The sequence below is a fragment of the Sorex araneus genome, chromosome 3 (assembly GCF_027595985.1).
Source record: "Sorex araneus isolate mSorAra2 chromosome 3, mSorAra2.pri, whole genome shotgun sequence".
NCBI lineage: Eukaryota > Metazoa > Chordata > Mammalia > Eulipotyphla > Soricidae > Sorex > Sorex araneus.
Window position 1 is genome coordinate 74,394,190 of NC_073304.1, and position 8,258 is coordinate 74,402,447.

At 45.6% G+C, this 8,258-nt stretch overlaps 1 non-coding gene across 1 annotated transcript; it reads right to left on the reverse strand.

Moving 5' to 3' along the window:
- Positions 1-8,158: 8,158 nt before the first annotated feature.
- TRNAR-ACG (transfer RNA arginine (anticodon ACG)) lies at positions 8,159-8,231 on the reverse strand. Its single transcript has one exon. It is a non-coding gene; the product is annotated as a tRNA-Arg (tRNA).
- Positions 8,232-8,258: the final 27 nt, after the last annotated feature.

Consider the following 8,258-nt stretch of genomic DNA (forward strand, 5'->3'; position numbering starts at 1 on the left):
ACCCATGGCATACTCGATATGCCAAAAATAGTAACAATGACAGTCCTCATTCCCCTGACCCTGAAAGAGCCCCCAATACGCCATTGAGCTACACTAGCACGTGACAGGGATGAATGGAAATGTTACTGGTGCCCGCTTGAGCAAATCAATGAACAACAGGATGAGAGTGACACAGTGATTTTTTTTTTTTTTTTTGGGTCACACCCAGCAATGCTCAGGGGTTACTCCTGGCTCTGCACTCAGGAACCACTCCTGGCAGTGCCCGGGGGAAAAACAAACAAACAGAAGGCCAGACTTTAAAGGAAGGAGCAAAACAAACAGGGAGATCAGCTCACAGTTCTTACACACATTCAGTCCCTGGCACCACATGGTCCCCAGCATCACTGTGTGCAAGGGAATCCCCAGCCCCGTAGCAGCATCTCAGCAGCCTCTCCCGGCCTGACCCTCACATAGAACCAGGCCCAGTTGACTGAGATCACTAGGAGGGTACCCAAGGTCTGCTGAGCATCGCTTGGGAGGCCCCCGCCACTCCCCACAAATTCTGGGCTAGGGAGATAGGCTGAAATGGTAGAGCACATCCTTTGCACGAGTGCAGCCCTGAGTTTGATCCCTGGCACTGCATGGTCCCCTGCCAGGTTTAGCACTGAGCCGTCACTGATTGTCAGAGTGGCCCGTACCTGGCCACTGTTAGGGGTAACCCCTATAAAGAAAGAAGCAAGGAAGTTTTCTATATTATAGAATAAAGCATAATTCTAGAAAAATACTGTTCTCTGCTCCCCCCACCCCCCTTACACACATTGAGGTCATTCTGCACGTACAATTTGTAATGTGTCACTTAACGGCATATCATAAGCATTTCTCCATATGATTAAATTTTCTCTGACAACATTGATTTTAATGGCTGCTTAAGATTTCATTACATGGATGATTTATTTAACCATATCCCTATAGACAGCCAACTTGTTGTTTTACATTTTTTTCTCGTCATTAAAAAATTGCAATACTAAGCATTTCTCTTAATTAACCTTTGTCCTAGTTTGTGAAGACTGTCTGGGAGAGCTTTCTAGAAGGGAAATTAGAGATGAATGTTTTAAGGTTAATATCAAAGGCTGTAGAGTCAGTTGACCTAGGTTTGTACCTCATCTAGACCTTCTTAGAGAAGTAAACCACTTAGCCTCTCTAAGACTTAACTTATTCACCCATAGAGAAGCCAGTATCTACCTCACAGGGTATCTTGTTCACTGACCCTAAAACAAACTTGAGCTCAATGAGCTCAATAAAGGTTAGAAATTACTATTATCACTAATCACTAAGTCAGGTATTTAATCATTTACTGTACACACACACAGCTGGTTTGTTTCTGAGCTACTGGTTTAGCTCTTGTACTTTATTCTCTCTCTCTCTCTCTCTCTCTCTCTCTCTCTCTCTCTCTCTCTCTCTCTCGGCCTTTTGGGTCACACCCAAGGCAATGCTCAAGGGTTACTCCTGGCTCTGCATTCAGGAATGCAGTGCTCACACCCAGATCAGCTGCATGCAAGGCAAATGCCCTACCCGCTGTACTATCCCCTGGCCCTGTACTCTTATTTTTTGGGTTGCATTCTTGTTTGGGGGTCATACATTGGCAATGCTCAAGGATTATTCCCAGCTCAGTGCTCAAAGGTCAGAGATTGCTTGGAGTACCAAACCTTGGGCTCCAGCACGCAAAGCTGTGTTCCAGTCCTTTGAGTCCGCTCCCCCAGTCTTCACTATGATTAAGTGTTTTGGGGGGTGGTGAAGTTATTCCTGTGAATAGGGAAACTGCTAATCAAAACAGCTCGTGTATGAGGAAGTCTTGCTGTGTGCAGGGTAGGCTGTAAATACTTTACTATAGTTACTAATCTGCTCTGCAAACCAGCTTCATGAACAGAAACAATTACAGGCCCATTTCCTTCAGGGGAAACTGAGGCCAGAGGGCTCCAGTTCTCATGGTCAACAAATGAATGAACAGAGTTCTGATATGTTGCCCTCTGGTTTTCAGGCTATAAATCTGTCTGGTTTTGGATCTTACTCGTTGGTGCTTGGGGTCATTCTTGGCGGTGCTGGGGGGCCATGTGATATGAGTCCACGGTTGAGTCATATCTATGACCCAGGCCATGATCCTAAGAATCATGTTATTGTGATATTTTTATTAATTATGTCTTCTAACTGATTATTAGTATCTAGAAGACTACAGATTTGTTTCATATTTGCCCTGTATCAAGTGACTTCTCCAAATTCTATTATTAATTATCTTAACTTTAAAATTGATTCTCATAGATTTTCTAGGTATACAATCATATCATCTGCAAACATTGATGAATTTGTCTGTCTTTTCCCAAAAGTTATTGCCTCCTTTTTTCTTTAAATTTCCAGACTTACTGTATTGGATTTTTCAGAATAATATTAAATAGCTTAGTGATGAGACTAGACATTCTTGTTTTTATCTTATCTTTGCATAAATTGTAAAGATACTTCAGATATATACATTATTATGACTATTATAAACATTTATAAAAATGGAATTTAAAAAAATGGAATTGACTTATAACTACTAAAATGATCAAATGTTGATTGGTTTATTTTTATTTATGTATTTTATGTTTTTTTTTTTGTTTTTGAGCTATACCCAGCAGTTTTTTTTTTGCTTTGTTTTTTGCTTTTTGGGTCACACCTGGCGATGCACAGGGGTTACTCCTGGCTCTTCACTCAGGAATTACTCCTGGCAGTGCTCAGGGGGACCATATGGGATGCTGGGAATCGAACCCAGGTCAGCCGCATGCAAGGCAAGCACCCTACTTGCTGTGCTATTGCTCCAGCCCCTACCCAGCAGTTTTCAAGGCTTACTCATAGCACTGCACTCAGAGATCATTCAGGAAACCATATGTGGTACGAGGATAGAATTTTTCAACATGTGCAAGGCAAGCCCCCACTCTACTGATGGATTATCTCTCCAGCCTCTTATCAAAAATTTGGGGCGGTGCTGGGCCATGCCCAATGGCACTTAGGATTTATACTTACTCCTGGCTCAGCACTCAGGGGTTACTACTGGTAGTGCTCAGGGGATCATACGGGATGCTGGGATTGAACCTGGGTTAGCTGTATGCAAGGCAAGTACCTTACCTACTGTACCATATCTCCAACCCCTAATTAGCTTATTTAAAAAATCTATTATATAAAATTTATAATACCTTGGATTAACTCTTGGGATAACCCCCAATTTGTTGTGGTATGTAATAATTATGGTAATATACTCTTTAATTTTTTTTGTTGTTTTGTTTTTTGGGCCACATCTGGTGATGCTCAGGAGTTTCTTCTGGCTCTGTGATCAAGAATCAGTCCTGACAGGGCTCAGGGGACCATATGAGAAGCTGGAGATCAAACCTGGTCCTACTGTACTACCTCTCAAGTCCCCCTGTGCTCCTTTTTTTGGTGGTGGTGGTGGTGGGGGGTTTGGGCCACAGTTGGTGATGCTTAGTGGTTACTTCTGGCTCTATACTCAGGAATCACTTCTGTCATGCTTGAGGGATCATATGGGATCGAACCCAGGTTGGGTGCATGCAGGGCAAGCGCCTTATCCGCTGTATTATCTCTCCGTCCCCAACCCCCTTGTACTCTTTAGTTTCATGTGTCAATCTGAAATATTTTTGTATTCTTACATTAATATTCATAAGTGAGTTTGGTCAATAGATTTGGTGGTGGTGGGGAAAAGCTACTTCTGACAGATTTTGATATTATGTATATTCTGGCTTCATAAACAAATTGGGTAGTTTTCCATCTTTTTTCTATGTTCCAGGACAGATTCTACTTTCTATTCATTCTGACAGATAAATACCGTATAATAGAGATGACAAGGAAGAGAATGCAAATCGGCGTAGATTATTTTGCCTCAGTAACTCTGCCACTTTTGTAGCTAGAGGACAGCCTTGATTGTGAAGAAGCAATTTGGAGCAGTAGGAGGGTCAAACAGGCTGTTATTCCGGTGTAGGAGAGAGAGTGCGGCTGGCTGCGCAGGCACAGAGGTGAGTGAAGGTGGTCCTGGGGAGGGAGGTGAGTGTCAGGAGGGGAGCATGTCCAGCGATGACAGGAGGGCTCACATTAGGCTGCAGATGTTTAAACAAGGACATAAAACAGGACCAGAGAGAAGAACTGGGCCTGCAGGTGCAGAATGCTGGAGGGACCAATGGCAGGTTCGTCTGGGCATGGATCCTCCTTCCCTCCAGAAAAATAGACCTCCTGGGGTCGGAGCAATAGCACAGCAGGTAGGGTATTTGCCTTGCCCGTTGCTGACCAGGGTTTGATCCCTGGCATCCCATATGGTCCCCAGAGCACCCCCAGGAGTGATTCTTGAGTACAGACCCAGGAGTAATTCCTGAGCATGGCCAGGTATGACCCAAAAATCAAAAAAAAAAGGAGAAAAAAAAGACCTCCTAGGGCTTACTGGTCTCTGGCTTATGTTGGAGAAAGTAACATTATTTCTCAGGGAGTCCTTGTTCTCCTGTCTTCATTCTATCTTCAGCCAAGTGAACGCCTAAATCCAGTGCAGACCTACAATGGTGATTGAGCGCAGAAGGAAGAACAAAAGACAGACTGCAGCCACTTTGTTTGCAACCATGCTCTTTACTACATTCTCTAGTCCTTTTTTTTTTTAAACATAAATGTTTGCTGATTTTATTTATTTACTTAAATTTTAGTCTAGGCACTGTGGTTTACAATACTGTTAATAGAAGGCTATCTGGCATGAATCACTTCAGTACCATGCCCTCCACCAGTGTCCACTTCGCTCACTATTCTATTCCTTTTTCATTCCTTCCCTTTCTGCTTGTGCACAGCTCTTTTCATGTGGACAGACCTTCTACATGCTAATTTCAGTTTGTTTATTTTGGGGCAATGTCCAGGGGTGTTCCGAGCTGCTGCCAGCCTGGTGCTCCTGAGAACCTGGGTCTCCCACCTACTGAGCCCAACATTGATTTTTTTAGGTTGTAGGAAAGTGCTGCAGGATAGACAGGAGCAATTTTAGTGAGGAATTACCAGGAACTGCTCAGCATCTGCATACCACAAAGCAGAGGTCATTACGAATTAAAAATGAACAAGTTACGGGCTGGAGCCATAGTACAGCAGGTAGGGCGTTTGCCTTGCACATGGCTGACCCAGGTTCAACCCCTGGCATCCCATATGGTCTCCTGAGCACTGCCAGGAGTAATTTTTTGGGGGGCTTTTTTTTTTAGGGGGGTCACACCCAGCGTTGCACAGGGGTTATTCCTGGCTCTGTACTCAGGAATTACTCCTGGCAGTGCTCAGGGGACCATATGGGATGCTGGAAATCGAACCTGGGTTGGCCGTGTGAAACTACTCCGAGTGCAGAGCCAGGAGTAACCCCTGAGCATTGCCGGATGTGGCACAAAAAGCAAAGCAACAACAACAACAAAACAAATAAAATGAAAAAACCCCAACAGGCCAGAAAAATAGGTCAAAGGGCTGCAGACCCCCATCATCCAGCTTCCACTCCATTTATCCTGTTTAGTCCCCAGTACTGAGCACTTCTAGGAGCTAAACACTGAGCCCTGGCCCCAGTACTGCCAGTTGTGATCTCCCCAAAAACCAGAAACAAAACCAACCTACAACACACATACCAAAAAATAACCCCACACTAATGAAATTCATCCCTTTCAAACTTACTTTAAGGTCAGTCAGGAATTTTAGGATTCTTTTTACACAAACATTTAAAAAATGTATTTTATACGCTTGTAAACTGACATTAGCCTCTGAGAGCTTCTCTCTTCCTCTCACCCATGAATGGGTGGTTAACAACTAGCAGAGCAGCCACCAGCTTGACATCGGGGGAAGATGCCAGGAGCACAGATGGTTCACAACCCAGATAATTAGCTTCCGAAGAAGGAGCAACATCTCATAAGTCTTCTGTGAATGGAGTTTGGTTGGACACAGCTGGGGCAGAGGACAGCGGGTTTCTTCAGCGAAACGTGGCCAAGTACTTACCTACTTCCTGTGGACAGGCGCCTATCCAAACACTTGCAGGAAGGAACCCCAATACATTGTAGAGACACCACAAAGGAGGGGAGTATAATTCCACACTCCTGAAGGGTGGGGTGAATGTAGTGACCTCCAAAGAGTACAGGGCTGGGGAGGTGGTAGGGAGCAGTAACTCATAGTGAAGGCCTGAAAAACGCTACTTCTGCCAAGTGCTCAAGTTCAACATAGATATCAAAAGCTAAGCTGAGGGGCTGGAATAATAGTACAGCGGGTAGGATACTTGCCTTGCACGTGGTCTACCTGGGTTCAGTCCCCAGCATTCCATATGGTCCCCCAGCACCACCAGGAGTAATTCCTGAGTTTAGAGCCAGGAATAACCCCTGAAAATTGCCAGGTGCAAGAAACATCTAAGGAACTCACTCAAGAAAAGCCCAGGAGGATCTGGGGAGATAGTTATAGCAGGTAGGGCGTTTGCCTTGCACATAGATGACCCTAGATTGATCCCTGACATCCCATAAGGTCCCTGGAGCCCACCAGGAGTGAATCCTGAGTACAGAGTCAGGAATAGGCCCTGAGTACCATGCTGGGTATGGCTCCAAAATAAAACAATCAAAAAAAGAGCCCAGGGAGAGATGATAGCTGGATTTTGGTTTGGTTTGGTTTGGGGGCCACAGCTGCAGGGCTTACTTCGGGCTTTGTGCTGAGGCACCACTCCTGGCAGGGGTAAGGGAACCATATGTGGCACCGGGGTTTGGGTATGAAACCCGGGTTGCCAGAGTGCAAGGCAGGAGCCCTACCCACTGTACTGTTGCTCCAACCCCTGGTTGGTGCTTTTCTTTATTTGTGGAGCCAGAAATTGAACGCAGGCAAGTGCTCTGCTATTCTACCAACACCTCAGTCCCGATGGAATCACACTGCAAATAGTAGGTAAAAGACATTACGTAAAAACTAAGAAAATCTAAATAAATCTAAATAAGCTATGTTTTAAAATTAGCATAAAATTAGTAATGGTGTATCAATATTGATTGATGAATTGTTTCATATGCACTATATTTATATATACCAGGAGGCATATGGATACTCGGTCCCTCTCCGCTCAGGGCTTTTTTTTTTTTTTGTAAATCTAAAACTGCTATAAATAATGATCCAGTAGTAGTAGTATAGTAGTAAATAATACCTGCAGGAATGAAATGAGGATTAAGTTGGTAGGAAAGTACCTCCAGCGCTTTTCGTCTACATGGGTATTTTCTTGGTTCTTTTGCGTGAAGACTTTCTCCCCTCCTTTTAGGGCACTTCCCTTAGAGCCCGGGCTCCGTTGACCTTACCTCCCCCCTCCTTCTCTCGGAGCCCCACGGGCGGGCTAGCCCCTTCAGTCTGCAGGATTGCCCGGTCCTGTCCAGCAGGCAACCGTTCCTGCAACTCGCTGTTTCACGGCGCCCCCTGGAGGCCCACCCCGGCACTCCCAGGTTGGGATTCTTGGCGCGTTCCTCCCCCGTTATCCCTAGAGACAGATGCCAAGGGTCCGGGCACCCGCCAGCGTGGCGTCGCGCCCCTCACTCCCACCTTCCCTGTCTCCTGCGCCTGCCATTGACTCGGTCCCTCCGCTCTGCCAGTGCCCCGAGCTGCGGCCTTGCACCGCGTCCTTCATCCCTGCTCGGGCCTCCACCTGCTCGGGGCTTCTCCATCTTCTCCTTCCTGGGTCCTTCCAGCAGTTAGTCAGAAAAAAGGACGCAGACTCCCAGCCAGCTGCTCCCTAACTTTCGAGCCCACTGCCTCATCCTCAAAGCCCTTCTTGGAGATTCCTGGAGAGCGTGTGAGTGTCTTTAGCTGGGCACTGTTCACGTAGCCCATTTACAATCACGTGGCTCATTGTTACAATTTACTGGGGAGAAAAATAACGACCTATGAAGGCCTTAAGATCACTTTTTTCAGGTTCCAGGAGAGCTTCACAGTGATACAACAATCACTTTAAATTTAGAAAGCGGGAAATCTTGCAAAAGTCAGAGGCTAAACCCAAACTGGGGGCAAAAACGGGTGGCGAGAGAATAACGAAGAAAGTTGAAAAGTGAACCCAGACCATAAAAATTAAACTGCTACCAATCGCCCTAGTACAGACATACGCAGGGGTGCAATAAAGAGTCACTGGTCCCACCGAGCCAGCCAGGAGTCGAACCTGGAATCTTCTGATCCGTAGTCAGACGCGTTATCCATTGCGCCACTGGCCCTGAGACAATTACGCTGGTCTCAACGAC